The sequence below is a fragment of the Heliangelus exortis genome, chromosome 9, assembly GCF_036169615.1.
Source record: "Heliangelus exortis chromosome 9, bHelExo1.hap1, whole genome shotgun sequence".
NCBI classification, from domain to species: Eukaryota; Metazoa; Chordata; class Aves; order Apodiformes; family Trochilidae; genus Heliangelus; species Heliangelus exortis.
Genome location: NC_092430.1, coordinates 939,439 through 959,239, shown reverse-complemented (window position 1 = coordinate 959,239; position 19,801 = coordinate 939,439). Strand labels below are relative to the sequence as shown.

At 56.1% G+C, this 19,801-nt stretch overlaps 4 long non-coding RNA genes across 4 annotated transcripts; all 4 read left to right on the top strand.

Annotated features, from left to right (window-relative positions):
* Positions 1–501: 501 nt before the first annotated feature.
* LOC139799539 (uncharacterized) lies at positions 502–1,159 on the top strand. The gene is made up of 3 exons (XR_011727343.1): positions 502–612; positions 710–772; positions 1,064–1,159. It is a non-coding gene; the product is annotated as an uncharacterized lncRNA (long non-coding RNA).
* A 5,296-nt stretch (positions 1,160–6,455) lies between these two features.
* LOC139799542 (uncharacterized) lies at positions 6,456–7,113 on the top strand. Its single transcript, XR_011727346.1, has 3 exons — positions 6,456–6,566; positions 6,664–6,726; positions 7,018–7,113. It is a non-coding gene; the product is annotated as an uncharacterized lncRNA (long non-coding RNA).
* A 5,296-nt stretch (positions 7,114–12,409) lies between these two features.
* LOC139799541 (uncharacterized) lies at positions 12,410–13,067 on the top strand. Its single transcript, XR_011727345.1, has 3 exons — positions 12,410–12,520; positions 12,618–12,680; positions 12,972–13,067. It is a non-coding gene; the product is annotated as an uncharacterized lncRNA (long non-coding RNA).
* A 5,315-nt stretch (positions 13,068–18,382) lies between these two features.
* Positions 18,383–19,040, top strand: LOC139799540 (uncharacterized). Its single transcript, XR_011727344.1, has 3 exons — positions 18,383–18,493; positions 18,591–18,653; positions 18,945–19,040. It is a non-coding gene; the product is annotated as an uncharacterized lncRNA (long non-coding RNA).
* Positions 19,041–19,801: the final 761 nt, after the last annotated feature.

Sequence of the window (19,801 nt, the reverse complement as noted above, 5' to 3'; positions counted from 1 at the left end):
TGAGCTGGTGGCTGTCCCAGGTCCCTGCCTCAGGCACTGAATCCCCCCCCATTCAGGCTTTGTCCCCAGCTGCCTCTTCCCAGAAGGAGCTGGGGACACTTTGCAGCCTTGCCCAGGGGAGGGGGGGGAGAGGTCTCCTTCTCCCAGCTGTGGTGCCAGCTCCCACCCTGTGCTGCTTTGCAGGCCTCTGGCAAAGCCCTCCTCGCCTCTGCCAAGTTCCTGGGCTGGAGGAAGCTCCTAAGAGAGATCCAGAGCCAGGAGATGTGGAGGATTGGAGAGACCCTGGTGAGGACAAGCCCCAGGTGCCAGGGCCTGGGCTGGACCAGGGATGCCCCATGTGCCCAGGGTGTGGGTGTGCAGCTGTTTCTGGCTGGCCCTGCTCCAGAGCGGAACACACAGCCTGGAGCTCAGTGCCCCTTGCCCTTCACCTTGCCCTTCCCATTGTTGCCTTTTTTTCCCTTTCCCGTTTCCAATTTCCCCCCCCCCTAACTTTGGGCTCTCCCCAGCTGGAGCAGGAGAATTGCTGGGTCCGAGATTACCTGGATTCCAGCCAGACACAGCTGAGGGATATTCAGCACCCCAGAGTCAGATTGGCGGCCATCAGGTTCATGGGTGAGCAACAGCCCCCGGGGACCCTCTTCTGGCTGCCCCCAGCTGGGGGCTCTGAAGTGCTGGGGAGGGGGAGTTCTGACGGGAGCTCTGTGCACAGGGGCTGCTGCGCAGCGCCTGAACAGGAACATGGACACGGCAGTGTTGGAGGAAACGTGTGATGGTGAGTGGGGTCAGAGCTGTGCCTGCCCCAGCCCTGGCAGTGTTGAGCTTGGAGCAGCCTGGGCTGCTGGGAGCTGGGAGCTGGGAGCTGGCCCTGGCAGGGCTTGGCTTGGGATGATCCTTAAGGTCCCTTCCAGCCCAAGCCAGGCTGGGATTCCTGAGCAGCAGCTTCCAGCTGCTCCCTTGCTCCCGCCTGCTCCTCCCAGCCAGGGAAAGAGAGGGATGGGGCTGGCACGGGAGGGGCTGTGCAGACACTGAGGTTTCACCACTGCTCTGTTTCTTTCTGTCACAGCCCTCCGGAGCTTGGAGAACGACCCTGATGCCTCAGTCCAGTCCCTGGCAGCTCAGACCTTGCTGACCCTGGGAACTGGCATGGAGCAGCAAAGATCAGGATCCTGCCGCCCATCACGGAGCTGCTATATCCTCTGAGTCAGGGACAATCTCCTGTTGCCACCTTCCCCAAGGTACCTTCACCAATGCCACACTGCAGCTGCTGTCCCACCCCTTCCCTAGGCCCCCTCGTGCACCCCCAGCCTCTGCTGGCCTCTCCCAGTGCAAACCAGTGCCCTCTGGAGCCTCCTGTCCCCACCCAGGACTCCCCTCAGGCTGCTCTCTGTTAAACCTCCCTCCCCAGGGTCACCACAGCAGGGGACAACAGCAGCAGCAGCAGCAGCGTGGGACTGAAGGTGCCAGGGATGAAGGCGGAGGTGGGAAGATTCTCAAGTTCCTCCAAGCCAACCTCTTGGATTGGCATCCAGAGACCGCCAAGGATTCCAGCTGTCCCCACCTGCCAGAAGCAGCTCCTGCCTTCCTCTCCCATCCCTTCCAGGAGGTCACCCGGCTGTCTCTGGAGCTGCTGAAGCTTCTCCTGCAGCAGCAGCTGAGCCAGAGCCGCTTTCCTTGTCTCCTCAGAGAGGAGGGAACTGCAGCTCTGGCAGAGCTACCGAGAGCTCACAGAGTCCCCCAAATAAAATGAGGCATTTGGAAGGCACAGCACGTGTGGGATCTGTTCTCTGCAGAGCTCCTAACTTTTTTGGTGAAAAGTTTGCACACAAATTTGCACACGACACACCCTAACATCCCTAAATTTGGATTTGGGGAAACCCCAAAATCCTCAAATTTTGACTTGATGTGCCCCCAAATACCCAAATTTGGACTCGACAGACCAAAATATCTCCAATTTCGGAGTCCACGCAACCAGAATCTCAAAATTTGGACTGAACACTGCCCGAAATCCTCAAATTTAGCTTTCTCTGCAAGATCCTTGTGGATGGCGACATTCAATAAGAGATGGAGAAGATAAAACAGGGAATGAACATAGGGTGAAAAACTTTGCTGAACTGCTATTGTGAGTTGTATATATTGTTTGTTATGAATTATATATGTTGTTTGTAAGGTATATTCTTTTGTAATTTTTCTAATATAGGTAAAGATAGAAGCAGTAAAAAATGCTATGTTTATATTTTATAAAATAAGCCACAAAATGTACCCGGGAAAAATGGGGGGGCTAGGTGACTAAGAATGTGTAGCCGCTTCTCAAGAAGCCCATCTATAGGGTGATAAAGAGGAACCCGGACCCTTAGCCACAACGCGCACATGCGCAGAACCGCACGCGGCACCCGGATACGAGGGACTAGAAAAACAAAAGGAGCCGAAGCCGCAGCGCGCAATCTTGGTCGAGCGAAGACTCCTGAGCGCCCAGCGCTGTTTTACTTGCTGTGGCTTGCTAATAAATTCTAATTGCTTTTAATTGGCGTGTCCTGGTCAATTTTTAGGACCCAATTTATGACAAATTTGGTGCCGTGACTCGGATAAAGGCCACTTGGTGCAGACCCTTTATGGGGGGGGGGAGGGGGCCCCACTGAAAAAGCAGCCCCTGTGCTGGGATACTCATCGAGACCTTTACCCGACGAACCCCTTCAGAGAGAAACAAGAGAAAAACTGCAGAGAGAAACTAGAGAAAAATTTCAGAGAGACAGGGAAAGAAAAGTCAGAGGGAAAGGCAGAGAAAAGCCGGAGAGAAAGGCAGAGAGATATCAGAAAGAGGAATTTCAGAGAGAAAAGGCAGAGGAATTTAAGAAAGAAAACGAGAGAAAAAATTTCAAAGAAACAGAAAAATGTCATAGGGAAAGGCAGAGAAAAGCCAGAGGAAAAGGCAGAGGAATTTCAGAAAGAAAAAGAGAGAAATTTCAGAGAGAAAGACAGAGAAAAGTCACAAAGAAAGGCAGAGAGATTTCAGAAAGGCAGAGAAATTTCAGCAGGAGAGAAATTTCTGAAGGAAAAGGAGAAAAATATCAGAGAAAAGGAGAGAAATTTGAGAGAGAAAGAAAAATTTCAGAGATAACAAGAGAAAAAATTTCAAAGAAACAGAAAAATTTCATAGGGAAAGGCAGAGAATTTTCAGAAGGAAATTGCGAGAATTCAGAAGGAAAAGCAGAGAAATTTCAGAAGAAAAAGGAGAGAAAAGACAGTGAGAAAGGCAGAGAAAAGCCAGAGAAAAGAGAAGTTTCAAAGAGAAAAATTTCAGGGAGAAAGTGAGAAAAATCTGTGGTGGGAGAAAAACAGAAAAAAATCTGGGAGAAAGAGAGAAAAAATTCAGAGAAAAAGGGAGAGAAAAGTCACAGAAAAAGGCATAAAAATTCCAGAGGGAAAAGGAGAAAAATTCCAGAGGGAAAAGGAAAAGCTGAGGCAAAGTTAGAGAAAAAGGGAAAGAAAAGCCTGCAAGAACCAGAGAAAAATTTCGGAGGCAGAGAAAAGTTGGGAGAAAAGGCAGAGAAAGTTCAGAGGGAAAGGCAAAGAAAAAAGCCAGAGAGAAAGAGAGAAAAGTTTGAGACTGCTGGGGACATTCTTCACTGCGAGAGTGGTGAAGCATTGGCACAGGCTGCCCAGGGAGGTGGTGGAGTCTCCATCCCTGGAGGTGTCCAAGAAAGGGGCAGTGGTGGTGCTTGGGGAGATGCTGTGGTGGTTCAGGGGTGTGGGACTGACGCTTGGAGGCAGTGGTCTTGAAGGTCCTTTCCAGCCACGAGGGTTCCATGATTCCATGTGCCAGCACCTGCCTGGACACACCCGGCCTCTCCGCCAGGTGACAAAGGGAGCCTTTGTGACCTCACCTGTGACACTGCAGGTCCCGGGGTCCCTTCTGAGCACCGGGGAGGCCCTGGCTCAGTGCCCAGGAGGACAGCAGAGAGCGTAGAGGCGAACACAGAGCTTTCAGGAGCCCTGAGCCATGTCTGCGTTCTCAGCATTCAGGAGAATCTTCCGTGGATCCCAAGAGGACCAAGGAGAGTTGGAGATGGTGCCTGGTCCCCAGGAGAGGGATGATCCACGGACTGGGACTGGGACTGGGACTGGGACTGGGTGGATGCCCTCGGGGCAAATGGGGGAGGATTCGACAGCCCTTGGTGGTTTGTCTGACGGGAGCCTCTGCCCAGCCCCTGAGGGCTCTGAATCTCCCCAGGCTGCCCGGGAGCCTCCATCCCCTGGAGATTCACTGCCCAGTGCAGAACCCGTCCCAGGCCTCTCCCTTCCCCCACACAGCCCCCTTGGTCCCAGGGGCTCTCCCTGCAGGCAGTGCAGCCTTGGGGCCAGCAGCACTGCCACCCCTACACCCCCTCCCCATGGCCTCTCCTCCTCCCCCAGGAGTGAGGACAGACCCATGCCCATATCCCTCCCCCATGGCCTCTCCTCCTCTCCCACATTTCCCACTCAGCAGAGACCCCCATGCTGGCCCCGGCTGGCCTGGAGGGGACAGGAAGAGGAGGAAGGCCACCCCCCTGCCTCATCAGAGGTGTGGGAGGTCCAGCTGCCAGAGACAGGTGAGGGGCCTTTGGCTGCTTTGCTGTGCTCCTGCATGGCAGTGGCTGATGGGCACATCCCCGGCCTGATCCCCGCCAGTCCCCTCTTTGGGTCCCCCTGCCCAGGGCTGGCTCTGTCCTCGGGAGCTGGCAAAGGGCTGGGTGCAAGGTAGGGGACCCTGCAGTCTCTCGTGCCAGCACCTTCAGCTTGCCCTCCTCCTCCCTTGTTTTGTTAAGGTTCCGAGTCTGCTTCCAGTGGATGTCAGGATCTGTCCGCAAGATATCTGCGGATATCTGCCTCCTCCTCCTCCTCTGAAGAGGAGGAGGAGGATGGCCAGCAGAGCTCTGTGGATGCCCTGGAGGACATCGAAGAGGAATCCACAGAGACTTCCACCTGCCTTGTGCCTGCTCCAGCTGAGGAGGTGGGTGTCAGCAGAGAGAGGGGTGGCTGAGCAGGGCCCACAGAACCTTTGCTGTCCTGCCCTCCCCGGCTCTCCCTCGGCCCCCACAGGGCCCCCCACAGGCAGGAGGGGCATGAGGGGTGGCAGCGATGCCGGCAGCACCTGCCAGGAAGCCGGGCAGGAGCCTGTTTGTGCCAGGCTGCTCCTCCACTGCTCCAGCAGCACAGAAATAAATTCTCTGCTTCACACAGGACAGGGTCACGCTGCACGGTATCAGGAGGAGACTGGAGGAGAGCTGCAGAGAGGCCGTGTTGCAGGGCCTGCTCCTCCTGAGAGAGATAATGGCTGCTCCCATGACAGCGGACAGAGCCATCAACATCGTTCTGGTGCTGGGGCCGAAGCTCCCACCGCTCTTTGATGATGTAAGGCTGCTGTGGGACCTGACCCCGCAGAGGGGCCCGGGGCAAGGACAGCTGCCCTCCAGCCCAGCCCCGCGGGCAGCACTTGGGCAGGGCTGCTGCCCTCCTCACGCCCCTGGGCTCTGCTGGCAGGCCTTCTGGGCTCTGCAGCCCAGCACAGCCTCTCCTTGGCAGGATGAGGCCTCCGCTGCCCCCAGCCCCAACCACCCCGCAGCATCTCCCCACTCAGAACCACGGTAACCGTGGGTAGGGAGAGGCTGTTGCTGCAGTGCCCCTGTCTTCCTTCCTTCCTTCCTCCCAGGAGTCCAGCCAGGTGCGGGAGCTCTCCATCAGCCTCTTTGGAGAGATGATGGGGGCTGTGAAGAGCAGAAGGGAGACATGGATGGAAATATTAATCCGGACAACACTCATCTCACTCTTCTTAAGGATGAATGACAGCACTGAGAGCGTGGCCGAGGTACAGACTTCAAGGCTGACCCCCTGCTTTGCCCTTCCCTCTGCCCCAGCCCTGGCAGCCACTCAGCAGCTCTTGCCCACCTCTCTGCTGCTGGCTAGCAGAGCGTGATACCTGAGCTGGTGGCTGTCCCAGGTCCCTGCCTCAGGCACTGAATCCCCCCCCATTCAGGCTTTGTCCCCAGCTGCCTCTTCCCAGAAGGAGCTGGGGACACTTTGCAGCCTTGCCCAGGGGAGGGGGGGGAGAGGTCTCCTTCTCCCAGCTGTGGTGCCAGCTCCCACCCTGTGCTGCTTTGCAGGCCTCTGGCAAAGCCCTCCTCGCCTCTGCCAAGTTCCTGGGCTGGAGGAAGCTCCTAAGAGAGATCCAGAGCCAGGAGATGTGGAGGATTGGAGAGACCCTGGTGAGGACAAGCCCCAGGTGCCAGGGCCTGGGCTGGACCAGGGATGCCCCATGTGCCCAGGGTGTGGGTGTGCAGCTGTTTCTGGCTGGCCCTGCTCCAGAGTGGAACACACAGCCTGGAGCTCAGTGCCCCTTGCCCTTCACCTTGCCCTTCCCATTGTTGCCTTTTTTTCCCTTTCCCGTTTCCAATTTCCCCCCCCCCTAACTTTGGGCTCTCCCCAGCTGGAGCAGGAGAATTGCTGGGTCCGAGATTACCTGGATTCCAGCCAGACACAGCTGAGGGATATTCAGCACCCCAGAGTCAGATTGGCGGCCATCAGGTTCATGGGTGAGCAACAGCCCCCGGGGACCCTCTTCTGGCTGCCCCCAGCTGGGGGCTCTGAAGTGCTGGGGAGGGGGAGTTCTGACGGGAGCTCTGTGCACAGGGGCTGCTGCGCAGCGCCTGAACAGGAACATGGACACGGCAGTGTTGGAGGAAACGTGTGATGGTGAGTGGGGTCAGAGCTGTGCCTGCCCCAGCCCTGGCAGTGTTGAGCTTGGAGCAGCCTGGGCTGCTGGGAGCTGGGAGCTGGGAGCTGGCCCTGGCAGGGCTTGGCTTGGGATGATCCTTAAGGTCCCTTCCAGCCCAAGCCAGGCTGGGATTCCTGAGCAGCAGCTTCCAGCTGCTCCCTTGCTCCCGCCTGCTCCTCCCAGCCAGGGAAAGAGAGGGATGGGGCTGGCACGGGAGGGGCTGTGCAGACACTGAGGTTTCACCACTGCTCTGTTTCTTTCTGTCACAGCCCTCCGGAGCTTGGAGAACGACCCTGATGCCTCAGTCCAGTCCCTGGCAGCTCAGACCTTGCTGACCCTGGGAACTGGCATGGAGCAGCAAAGATCAGGATCCTGCCGCCCATCACGGAGCTGCTATATCCTCTGAGTCAGGGACAATCTCCTGTTGCCACCTTCCCCAAGGTACCTTCACCAATGCCACACTGCAGCTGCTGTCCCACCCCTTCCCTAGGCCCCCTCGTGCACCCCCAGCCTCTGCTGGCCTCTCCCAGTGCAAACCAGTGCCCTCTGGAGCCTCCTGTCCCCACCCAGGACTCCCCTCAGGCTGCTCTCTGTTAAACCTCCCTCCCCAGGGTCACCACAGCAGGGGACAACAGCAGCAGCAGCAGCAGCGTGGGACTGAAGGTGCCAGGGATGAAGGCGGAGGTGGGAAGATTCTCAAGTTCCTCCAAGCCAACCTCTTGGATTGGCATCCAGAGACCGCCAAGGATTCCAGCTGTCCCCACCTGCCAGAAGCAGCTCCTGCCTTCCTCTCCCATCCCTTCCAGGAGGTCACCCGGCTGTCTCTGGAGCTGCTGAAGCTTCTCCTGCAGCAGCAGCTGAGCCAGAGCCGCTTTCCTTGTCTCCTCAGAGAGGAGGGAACTGCAGCTCTGGCAGAGCTACCGAGAGCTCACAGAGTCCCCCAAATAAAATGAGGCATTTGGAAGGCACAGCACGTGTGGGATCTGTTCTCTGCAGAGCTCCTAACTTTTTTGGTGAAAAGTTTGCACACAAATTTGCACACGACACACCCTAACATCCCTAAATTTGGATTTGGGGAAACCCCAAAATCCTCAAATTTTGACTTGATGTGCCCCCAAATACCCAAATTTGGACTCGACAGACCAAAATATCTCCAATTTCGGAGTCCACGCAACCAGAATCTCAAAATTTGGACTGAACACTGCCCGAAATCCTCAAATTTAGCTTTCTCTGCAAGATCCTTGTGGATGGCGACATTCAATAAGAGATGGAGAAGATAAAACAGGGAATGAACATAGGGTGAAAAACTTTGCTGAACTGCTATTGTGAGTTGTATATATTGTTTGTTATGAATTATATATGTTGTTTGTAAGGTATATTCTTTTGTAATTTTTCTAATATAGGTAAAGATAGAAGCAGTAAAAAATGCTATGTTTATATTTTATAAAATAAGCCACAAAATGTACCCGGGAAAAATGGGGGGGCTAGGTGACTAAGAATGTGTAGCCACTTCTCAAGAAGCCCATCTATAGGGTGATAAAGAGGAACCCGGACCCTTAGCCACAACGCGCACATGCGCAGAACCGCACGCGGCACCCGGATACGAGGGACTAGAAAAACAAAAGGAGCCGAAGCCGCAGCGCGCAATCTTGGTCGAGCGAAGACTCCTGAGCGCCCAGCGCTGTTTTACTTGCTGTGGCTTGCTAATAAATTCTAATTGCTTTTAATTGGCGTGTCCTGGTCAATTTTTAGGACCCAATTTATGACAAATTTGGTGCCGTGACTCGGATAAAGGCCACTTGGTGCAGACCCTTTATGGGGGGGGGGAGGGGGCCCCACTGAAAAAGCAGCCCCTGTGCTGGGATACTCATCGAGACCTTTACCCGACGAACCCCTTCAGAGAGAAACAAGAGAAAAACTGCAGAGAGAAACTAGAGAAAAATTTCAGAGAGACAGGGAAAGAAAAGTCAGAGGAAAAGGCAGAGAAAAGCCGGAGAGAAAGGCAGAGAGATATCAGAAAGAGGAATTTCAGAGAGAAAAGGCAGAGGAATTTAAGAAAGAAAACGAGAGAAAAAATTTCAAAGAAACAGAAAAATGTCATAGGGAAAGGCAGAGAAAAGCCAGAGGAAAAGGCAGAGGAATTTCAGAAAGAAAAAGAGAGAAATTTCAGAGAGAAAGACAGAGAAAAGTCACAAAGAAAGGCAGAGAGATTTCAGAAAGGCAGAGAAATTTCAGCAGGAGAGAAATTTCTGAAGGAAAAGGAGAAAAATATCAGAGAAAAGGAGAGAAATTTGAGAGAGAAAGAAAAATTTCAGAGATAACAAGAGAAAAAATTTCAAAGAAACAGAAAAATTTCATAGGGAAAGGCAGAGAATTTTCAGAAGGAAATTGCGAGAATTCAGAAGGAAAAGCAGAGAAATTTCAGAAGAAAAAGGAGAGAAAAGACAGTGAGAAAGGCAGAGAAAAGCCAGAGAAAAGAGAAGTTTCAAAGAGAAAAATTTCAGGGAGAAAGTGAGAAAAATCTGTGGTGGGAGAAAAACAGAAAAAAATCTGGGAGAAAGAGAGAAAAAATTCAGAGAAAAAGGGAGAGAAAAGTCACAGAAAAAGGCATAAAAATTCCAGAGGGAAAAGGAGAAAAATTCCAGAGGGAAAAGGAAAAGCTGAGGCAAAGTTAGAGAAAAAGGGAAAGAAAAGCCTGCAAGAACCAGAGAAAAATTTCGGAGGCAGAGAAAAGTTGGGAGAAAAGGCAGAGAAAGTTCAGAGGGAAAGGCAAAGAAAAAAGCCAGAGAGAAAGAGAGAAAAGTTTGAGACTGCTGGGGACATTCTTCACTGCGAGAGTGGTGAAGCATTGGCACAGGCTGCCCAGGGAGGTGGTGGAGTCTCCATCCCTGGAGGTGTCCAAGAAAGGGGCAGTGGTGGTGCTTGGGGAGATGCTGTGGTGGTTCAGGGGTGTGGGACTGACGCTTGGAGGCAGTGGTCTTGAAGGTCCTTTCCAGCCACGAGGGTTCCATGATTCCATGTGCCAGCACCTGCCTGGACACACCCGGCCTCTCCGCCAGGTGACAAAGGGAGCCTTTGTGACCTCACCTGTGACACTGCAGGTCCCGGGGTCCCTTCTGAGCACCGGGGAGGCCCTGGCTCAGTGCCCAGGAGGACAGCAGAGAGCGTAGAGGCGAACACAGAGCTTTCAGGAGCCCTGAGCCATGTCTGCGTTCTCAGCATTCAGGAGAATCTTCCGTGGATCCCAAGAGGACCAAGGAGAGTTGGAGATGGTGCCTGGTCCCCAGGAGAGGGATGATCCACGGACTGGGACTGGGACTGGGACTGGGACTGGGTGGATGCCCTCGGGGCAAATGGGGGAGGATTCGACAGCCCTTGGTGGTTTGTCTGACGGGAGCCTCTGCCCAGCCCCTGAGGGCTCTGAATCTCCCCAGGCTGCCCGGGAGCCTCCATCCCCTGGAGATTCACTGCCCAGTGCAGAACCCGTCCCAGGCCTCTCCCTTCCCCCACACAGCCCCCTTGGTCCCAGGGGCTCTCCCTGCAGGCAGTGCAGCCTTGGGGCCAGCAGCACTGCCACCCCTACACCCCCTCCCCATGGCCTCTCCTCCTCCCCCAGGAGTGAGGACAGACCCATGCCCATATCCCTCCCCCATGGCCTCTCCTCCTCTCCCACATTTCCCACTCAGCAGAGACCCCCATGCTGGCCCCGGCTGGCCTGGAGGGGACAGGAAGAGGAGGAAGGCCACCCCCCTGCCTCATCAGAGGTGTGGGAGGTCCAGCTGCCAGAGACAGGTGAGGGGCCTTTGGCTGCTTTGCTGTGCTCCTGCATGGCAGTGGCTGATGGGCACATCCCCGGCCTGATCCCCGCCAGTCCCCTCTTTGGGTCCCCCTGCCCAGGGCTGGCTCTGTCCTCGGGAGCTGGCAAAGGGCTGGGTGCAAGGTAGGGGACCCTGCAGTCTCTCGTGCCAGCACCTTCAGCTTGCCCTCCTCCTCCCTTGTTTTGTTAAGGTTCCGAGTCTGCTTCCAGTGGATGTCAGGATCTGTCCGCAAGATATCTGCGGATATCTGCCTCCTCCTCCTCCTCTGAAGAGGAGGAGGAGGATGGCCAGCAGAGCTCTGTGGATGCCCTGGAGGACATCGAAGAGGAATCCACAGAGACTTCCACCTGCCTTGTGCCTGCTCCAGCTGAGGAGGTGGGTGTCAGCAGAGAGAGGGGTGGCTGAGCAGGGCCCACAGAACCTTTGCTGTCCTGCCCTCCCCGGCTCTCCCTCGGCCCCCACAGGGCCCCCCACAGGCAGGAGGGGCATGAGGGGTGGCAGCGATGCCGGCAGCACCTGCCAGGAAGCCGGGCAGGAGCCTGTTTGTGCCAGGCTGCTCCTCCACTGCTCCAGCAGCACAGAAATAAATTCTCTGCTTCACACAGGACAGGGTCACGCTGCACGGTATCAGGAGGAGACTGGAGGAGAGCTGCAGAGAGGCCGTGTTGCAGGGCCTGCTCCTCCTGAGAGAGATAATGGCTGCTCCCATGACAGCGGACAGAGCCATCAACATCGTTCTGGTGCTGGGGCCGAAGCTCCCACCGCTCTTTGATGATGTAAGGCTGCTGTGGGACCTGACCCCGCAGAGGGGCCCGGGGCAAGGACAGCTGCCCTCCAGCCCAGCCCCGCGGGCAGCACTTGGGCAGGGCTGCTGCCCTCCTCACGCCCCTGGGCTCTGCTGGCAGGCCTTCTGGGCTCTGCAGCCCAGCACAGCCTCTCCTTGGCAGGATGAGGCCTCCGCTGCCCCCAGCCCCAACCACCCCGCAGCATCTCCCCACTCAGAACCACGGTAACCGTGGGTAGGGAGAGGCTGTTGCTGCAGTGCCCCTGTCTTCCTTCCTTCCTTCCTCCCAGGAGTCCAGCCAGGTGCGGGAGCTCTCCATCAGCCTCTTTGGAGAGATGATGGGGGCTGTGAAGAGCAGAAGGGAGACATGGATGGAAATATTAATCCGGACAACACTCATCTCACTCTTCTTAAGGATGAATGACAGCACTGAGAGCGTGGCCGAGGTACAGACTTCAAGGCTGACCCCCTGCTTTGCCCTTCCCTCTGCCCCAGCCCTGGCAGCCACTCAGCAGCTCTTGCCCACCTCTCTGCTGCTGGCTAGCAGAGCGTGATACCTGAGCTGGTGGCTGTCCCAGGTCCCTGCCTCAGGCACTGAATCCCCCCCCATTCAGGCTTTGTCCCCAGCTGCCTCTTCCCAGAAGGAGCTGGGGACACTTTGCAGCCTTGCCCAGGGGAGGGGGGGGAGAGGTCTCCTTCTCCCAGCTGTGGTGCCAGCTCCCACCCTGTGCTGCTTTGCAGGCCTCTGGCAAAGCCCTCCTCGCCTCTGCCAAGTTCCTGGGCTGGAGGAAGCTCCTAAGAGAGATCCAGAGCCAGGAGATGTGGAGGATTGGAGAGACCCTGGTGAGGACAAGCCCCAGGTGCCAGGGCCTGGGCTGGACCAGGGATGCCCCATGTGCCCAGGGTGTGGGTGTGCAGCTGTTTCTGGCTGGCCCTGCTCCAGAGTGGAACACACAGCCTGGAGCTCAGTGCCCCTTGCCCTTCACCTTGCCCTTCCCATTGTTGCCTTTTTTTCCCTTTCCCGTTTCCAATTTCCCCCCCCCCTAACTTTGGGCTCTCCCCAGCTGGAGCAGGAGAATTGCTGGGTCCGAGATTACCTGGATTCCAGCCAGACACAGCTGAGGGATATTCAGCACCCCAGAGTCAGATTGGCGGCCATCAGGTTCATGGGTGAGCAACAGCCCCCGGGGACCCTCTTCTGGCTGCCCCCAGCTGGGGGCTCTGAAGTGCTGGGGAGGGGGAGTTCTGACGGGAGCTCTGTGCACAGGGGCTGCTGCGCAGCGCCTGAACAGGAACATGGACACGGCAGTGTTGGAGGAAACGTGTGATGGTGAGTGGGGTCAGAGCTGTGCCTGCCCCAGCCCTGGCAGTGTTGAGCTTGGAGCAGCCTGGGCTGCTGGGAGCTGGGAGCTGGGAGCTGGCCCTGGCAGGGCTTGGCTTGGGATGATCCTTAAGGTCCCTTCCAGCCCAAGCCAGGCTGGGATTCCTGAGCAGCAGCTTCCAGCTGCTCCCTTGCTCCCGCCTGCTCCTCCCAGCCAGGGAAAGAGAGGGATGGGGCTGGCACGGGAGGGGCTGTGCAGACACTGAGGTTTCACCACTGCTCTGTTTCTTTCTGTCACAGCCCTCCGGAGCTTGGAGAACGACCCTGATGCCTCAGTCCAGTCCCTGGCAGCTCAGACCTTGCTGACCCTGGGAACTGGCATGGAGCAGCAAAGATCAGGATCCTGCCGCCCATCACGGAGCTGCTATATCCTCTGAGTCAGGGACAATCTCCTGTTGCCACCTTCCCCAAGGTACCTTCACCAATGCCACACTGCAGCTGCTGTCCCACCCCTTCCCTAGGCCCCCTCGTGCACCCCCAGCCTCTGCTGGCCTCTCCCAGTGCAAACCAGTGCCCTCTGGAGCCTCCTGTCCCCACCCAGGACTCCCCTCAGGCTGCTCTCTGTTAAACCTCCCTCCCCAGGGTCACCACAGCAGGGGACAACAGCAGCAGCAGCAGCAGCGTGGGACTGAAGGTGCCAGGGATGAAGGCGGAGGTGGGAAGATTCTCAAGTTCCTCCAAGCCAACCTCTTGGATTGGCATCCAGAGACCGCCAAGGATTCCAGCTGTCCCCACCTGCCAGAAGCAGCTCCTGCCTTCCTCTCCCATCCCTTCCAGGAGGTCACCCGGCTGTCTCTGGAGCTGCTGAAGCTTCTCCTGCAGCAGCAGCTGAGCCAGAGCCGCTTTCCTTGTCTCCTCAGAGAGGAGGGAACTGCAGCTCTGGCAGAGCTACCGAGAGCTCACAGAGTCCCCCAAATAAAATGAGGCATTTGGAAGGCACAGCACGTGTGGGATCTGTTCTCTGCAGAGCTCCTAACTTTTTTGGTGAAAAGTTTGCACACAAATTTGCACACGACACACCCTAACATCCCTAAATTTGGATTTGGGGAAACCCCAAAATCCTCAAATTTTGACTTGATGTGCCCCCAAATACCCAAATTTGGACTCGACAGACCAAAATATCTCCAATTTCGGAGTCCACGCAACCAGAATCTCAAAATTTGGACTGAACACTGCCCGAAATCCTCAAATTTAGCTTTCTCTGCAAGATCCTTGTGGATGGCGACATTCAATAAGAGATGGAGAAGATAAAACAGGGAATGAACATAGGGTGAAAAACTTTGCTGAACTGCTATTGTGAGTTGTATATATTGTTTGTTATGAATTATATATGTTGTTTGTAAGGTATATTCTTTTGTAATTTTTCTAATATAGGTAAAGATAGAAGCAGTAAAAAATGCTATGTTTATATTTTATAAAATAAGCCACAAAATGTACCCGGGAAAAATGGGGGGGCTAGGTGACTAAGAATGTGTAGCCGCTTCTCAAGAAGCCCATCTATAGGGTGATAAAGAGGAACCCGGACCCTTAGCCACAACGCGCACATGCGCAGAACCGCACGCGGCACCCGGATACGAGGGACTAGAAAAACAAAAGGAGCCGAAGCCGCAGCGCGCAATCTTGGTCGAGCGAAGACTCCTGAGCGCCCAGCGCTGTTTTACTTGCTGTGGCTTGCTAATAAATTCTAATTGCTTTTAATTGGCGTGTCCTGGTCAATTTTTAGGACCCAATTTATGACAAATTTGGTGCCGTGACTCGGATAAAGGCCACTTGGTGCAGACCCTTTATGGGGGGGGGGAGGGGGCCCCACTGAAAAAGCAGCCCCTGTGCTGGGATACTCATCGAGACCTTTACCCGACGAACCCCTTCAGAGAGAAACAAGAGAAAAACTGCAGAGAGAAACTAGAGAAAAATTTCAGAGAGACAGGGAAAGAAAAGTCAGAGGGAAAGGCAGAGAAAAGCTGGAGAGAAAGGCAGAGAGATATCAGAAAGAGGAATTTCAGAGAGAAAAGGCAGAGGAATTTAAGAAAGAAAACGAGAGAAAAAATTTCAAAGAAACAGAAAAATGTCATAGGGAAAGGCAGAGAAAAGCCAGAGGAAAAGGCAGAGGAATTTCAGAAAGAAAAAGAGAGAAATTTCAGAGAGAAAGACAGAGAAAAGTCCCAAAGAAAGGCAGAGAGATTTCAGAAAGGCAGAGAAATTTCAGCAGGAGAGAAATTTCTGAAGGAAAAGGAGAAAAATATCAGAGAAAAGGAGAGAAATTTGAGAGAGAAAGAAAAATTTCAGAGATAACAAGAGAAAAAATTTCAAAGAAACAGAAAAATTTCATAGGGAAAGGCAGAGAATTTTCAGAAGGAAATTGCGAGAATTTCAGAAGGAAAAGCAGAGAAATTTCAGAAGAAAAAGGAGAGAAAAGACAGCGAGAAAGGCAGAGAAAAGCCAGAGAAAAGAGAAGTTTCAAAGAGAAAAATTTCAGGGAGAAAGTGAGAAAAATCTGTGGTGGGAGAAAAACAGAAAAAAATCTGGGAGAAAGAGAGAAAAAATTCAGAGAAAAAGGGAGAGAAAAGTCACAGAAAAAGGCATAAAAATTCCAGAGGGAAAAGGAGAAAAATTCCAGAGGGAAAAGGAAAAGCTGAGGCAAAGTTAGAGAAAAAGGGAAAGAAAAGCCTGCAAGAACCAGAGAAAAATTTCGGAGGCAGAGAAAAGTTGGGAGAAAAGGCAGAGAAAGTTCAGAGGGAAAGGCAAAGAAAAAAGCCAGAGAGAAAGAGAGAAAAGTTTGAGACTGCTGGGGACATTCTTCACTGCGAGAGTGGTGAAGCATTGGCACAGGCTGCCCAGGGAGGTGGTGGAGTCTCCATCCCTGGAGGTGTCCAAGAAAGGGGCAGTGGTGGTGCTTGGGGAGATGCTGTGGTGGTTCAGGGGTGTGGGACTGACGCTTGGAGGCAGTGGTCTTGAAGGTCCTTTCCAGCCACGAGGGTTCCATGATTCCATGTGCCAGCACCTGCCTGGACACACCCGGCCTCTCCGCCAGGTGACAAAGGGAGCCTTTGTGACCTCACCTGTGACACTGCAGGTCCCGGGGTCCCTTCTGAGCACCGGGGAGGCCCTGGCTCAGTGCCCAGGAGGACAGCAGAGAGCGTAGAGGCGAACACAGAGCTTTCAGGAGCCCTGAGCCATGTCTGCGTTCTCAGCATTCAGGAGAATCTTCCGTGGATCCCAAGAGGACCAAGGAGAGTTGGAGATGGTGCCTGGTCCCCAGGAGAGGGATGATCCACGGACTGGGACTGGGACTGGGACTGGGACTGGGACTGGGACTGGGACTGGGTGGATGCCCTCGGGGCAAATGGGGGAGGATTCGACAGCCCTTGGTGGTTTGTCTGACGGGAGCCTCTGCCCAGCCCCTGAGGGCTCTGAATCTCCCCAGGCTGCCCGGGAGCCTCCATCCCCTGGAGATTCACTGCCCAGTGCAGAACCCGTCCCAGGCCTCTCCCTTCCCCCACACAGCCCCCTTGGTCCCAGGGGCTCTCCCTGCAGGCAGTGCAGCCTTGGGGCCAGCAGCACTGCCACCCCTACACCCCCTCCCCATGGCCTCTCCTCCTCCCCCAGGAGTGAGGACAGACCCATGCCCATATCCCTCCCCCATGGCCTCTCCTCCTCTCCCACATTTCCCACTCAGCAGAGACCCCCATGCTGGCCCCGGCTGGCCTGGAGGGGACAGGAAGAGGAGGAAGGCCACCCCCCTGCCTCATCAGAGGTGTGGGAGGTCCAGCTGCCAGAGACAGGTGAGGGGCCTTTGGCTGCTTTGCTGTGCTCCTGCATGGCAGTGGCTGATGGGCACATCCCCGGCCTGATCCCCGCCAGTCCCCTCTTTGGGTCCCCCTGCCCAGGGCTGGCTCTGTCCTCGGGAGCTGGCAAAGGGCTGGGTGCAAGGTAGGGGACCCTGCAGTCTCTCGTGCCAGCACCTTCAGCTTGCCCTCCTCCTCCCTTGTTTTGTTAAGGTTCCGAGTCTGCTTCCAGTGGATGTCAGGATCTGTCCGCAAGATATCTGCGGATATCTGCCTCCTCCTCCTCCTCTGAAGAGGAGGAGGAGGATGGCCAGCAGAGCTCTGTGGATGCCCTGGAGGACATCGAAGAGGAATCCACAGAGACTTCCACCTGCCTTGTGCCTGCTCCAGCTGAGGAGGTGGGTGTCAGCAGAGAGAGGGGTGGCTGAGCAGGGCCCACAGAACCTTTGCTGTCCTGCCCTCCCCGGCTCTCCCTCGGCCCCCACAGGGCCCCCCACAGGCAGGAGGGGCATGAGGGGTGGCAGCGATGCCGGCAGCACCTGCCAGGAAGCCGGGCAGGAGCCTGTTTGTGCCAGGCTGCTCCTCCACTGCTCCAGCAGCACAGAAATAAATTCTCTGCTTCACACAGGACAGGGTCACGCTGCACGGTATCAGGAGGAGACTGGAGGAGAGCTGCAGAGAGGCCGTGTTGCAGGGCCTGCTCCTCCTGAGAGAGATAATGGCTGCTCCCATGACAGCGGACAGAGCCATCAACATCGTTCTGGTGCTGGGGCCGAAGCTCCCACCGCTCTTTGATGATGTAAGGCTGCTGTGGGACCTGACCCCGCAGAGGGGCCCGGGGCAAGGACAGCTGCCCTCCAGCCCAGCCCCGCGGGCAGCACTTGGGCAGGGCTGCTGCCCTCCTCACGCCCCTGGGCTCTGCTGGCAGGCCTTCTGGGCTCTGCAGCCCAGCACAGCCTCTCCTTGGCAGGATGAGGCCTCCGCTGCCCCCAGCCCCAACCACCCCGCAGCATCTCCCCACTCAGAACCACGGTAACCGTGGGTAGGGAGAGGCTGTTGCTGCAGTGCCCCTGTCTTCCTTCCTTCCTTCCTCCCAGGAGTCCAGCCAGGTGCGGGAGCTCTCCATCAGCCTCTTTGGAGAGATGATGGGGGCTGTGAAGAGCAGAAGGGAGACATGGATGGAAATATTAATCCGGACAACACTCATCTCACTCTTCTTAAGGATGAATGACAGCACTGAGAGCGTGGCCGAGGTACAGACTTCAAGGCTGACCCCCTGCTTTGCCCTTCCCTCTGCCCCAGCCCTGGCAGCCACTCAGCAGCTCTTGCCCACCTCTCTGCTGCTGGCTAGCAGAGCGTGATACCTGAGCTGGTGGCTGTCCCAGGTCCCTGCCTCAGGCACTGAATCCCCCCCCATTCAGGCTTTGTCCCCAGCTGCCTCTTCCCAGAAGGAGCTGGGGACACTTTGCAGCCTTGCCCAGGGGAGGGGGGGGAGAGGTCTCCTTCTCCCAGCTGTGGTGCCAGCTCCCACCCTGTGCTGCTTTGCAGGCCTCTGGCAAAGCCCTCCTCGCCTCTGCCAAGTTCCTGGGCTGGAGGAAGCTCCTAAGAGAGATCCAGAGCCAGGAGATGTGGAGGATTGGAGAGACCCTGGTGAGGACAAGCCCCAGGTGCCAGGGCCTGGGCTGGACCAGGGATGCCCCATGTGCCCAGGGTGTGGGTGTGCAGCTGTTTCTGGCTGGCCCTGCTCCAGAGTGGAACACACAGCCTGGAGCTCAGTGCCCCTTGCCCTTCACCTTGCCCTTCCCATTGTTGCCTTTTTTTCCCTTTCCCGTTTCCAATTTCCCCCCCCCCTAACTTTGGGCTCTCCCCAGCTGGAGCAGGAGAATTGCTGGGTCCGAGATTACCTGGATTCCAGCCAGACACAGCTGAGGGATATTCAGCACCCCAGAGTCAGATTGGCGGCCATCAGGTTCATGGGTGAGCAACAGCCCCCGGGGACCCTCTTCTGGCTGCCCCCAGCTGGGGGCTCTGAAGTGCTGGGGAGGGGGAGTTCTGACGGGAGCTCTGTGCACAGGGGCTGCTGCGCAGCGCCTGAACAGGAACATGGACACGGCAGTGTTGGAGGAAACGTGTGATGGTGAGTGGGGTCAGAGCTGTGCCTGCCCCAGCCCTGGCAGTGTTGAGCTTGGAGCAGCCTGGGCTGCTGGGAGCTGGGAGCTGGGAGCTGGCCCTGGCAGGGCTTGGCTTGGGATGATCCTTAAGGTCCCTTCCAGCCCAAGCCAGGCTGGGATTCCTGAGCAGCAGCTTCCAGCTGCTCCCTTGCTCCCGCCTGCTCCTCCCAGCCAGGGAAAGAGAGGGATGGGGCTGGCACGGGAGGGGCTGTGCAGACACTGAGGTTTCACCACTGCTCTGTTTCTTTCTGTCACAGCCCTCCGGAGCTTGGAGAACGACCCTGATGCCTCAGTCCAGTCCCTGGCAGCTCAGACCTTGCTGACCCTGGGAACTGGCATGGAGCAGCAAAGATCAGGATCCTGCCGCCCATCACGGAGCTGCTATATCCTCTGAGTCAGGGACAATCTCCTGTTGCCACCTTCCCCAAGGTACCTTCACCAATGCCACACTGCAGCTGCTGTCCCACCCCTTCCCTAGGCCCCCTCGTGCACCCCCAGCCTCTGCTGGCCTCTCCCAGTGCAAACCAGTGCCCTCTGGAGCCTCCTGTCCCCACCCAGGACTCCCCTCAGGCTGCTCTCTGTTAAACCTCCCTCCCCAGGGTCACCACAGCAGGGGACAACAGCAGCAGCAGCAGCAGCGTGGGACTGAAGGTGCCAGGGATGAAGGCGGAGGTGGGAAGATTCTCAAGTTCCTCCAAGCCAACCTCTTGGATTGGCATCCAGAGACCGCCAAGGATTCCAGCTGTCCCCACCTGCCAGAAGCAGCTCCTGCCTTCCTCTCCCATCCCTTCCAGGAGGTCACCCGGCTGTCTCTGGAGCTGCTGAAGCTTCTCCTGCAGCAGCAGCTGAGCCAGAGCCGCTTTCCTTGTCTCCTCAGAGAGGAGGGAACTGCAGCTCTGGCAGAGCTACCGAGAGCTCACAGAGTCCCCCAAATAAAATGAGGCATTTGGAAGGCACAGCACGTGTGGGATCTGTTCTCTGCAGAGCTCCTAACTTTTTTGGTGAAAAGTTTGCACACAAATTTGCACACGACACACCCTAACATCCCTAAATTTGGATTTGGGGAAACCCCAAAATCCTCAAATTTTGACTTGATGTGCCCCCAAATACCCAA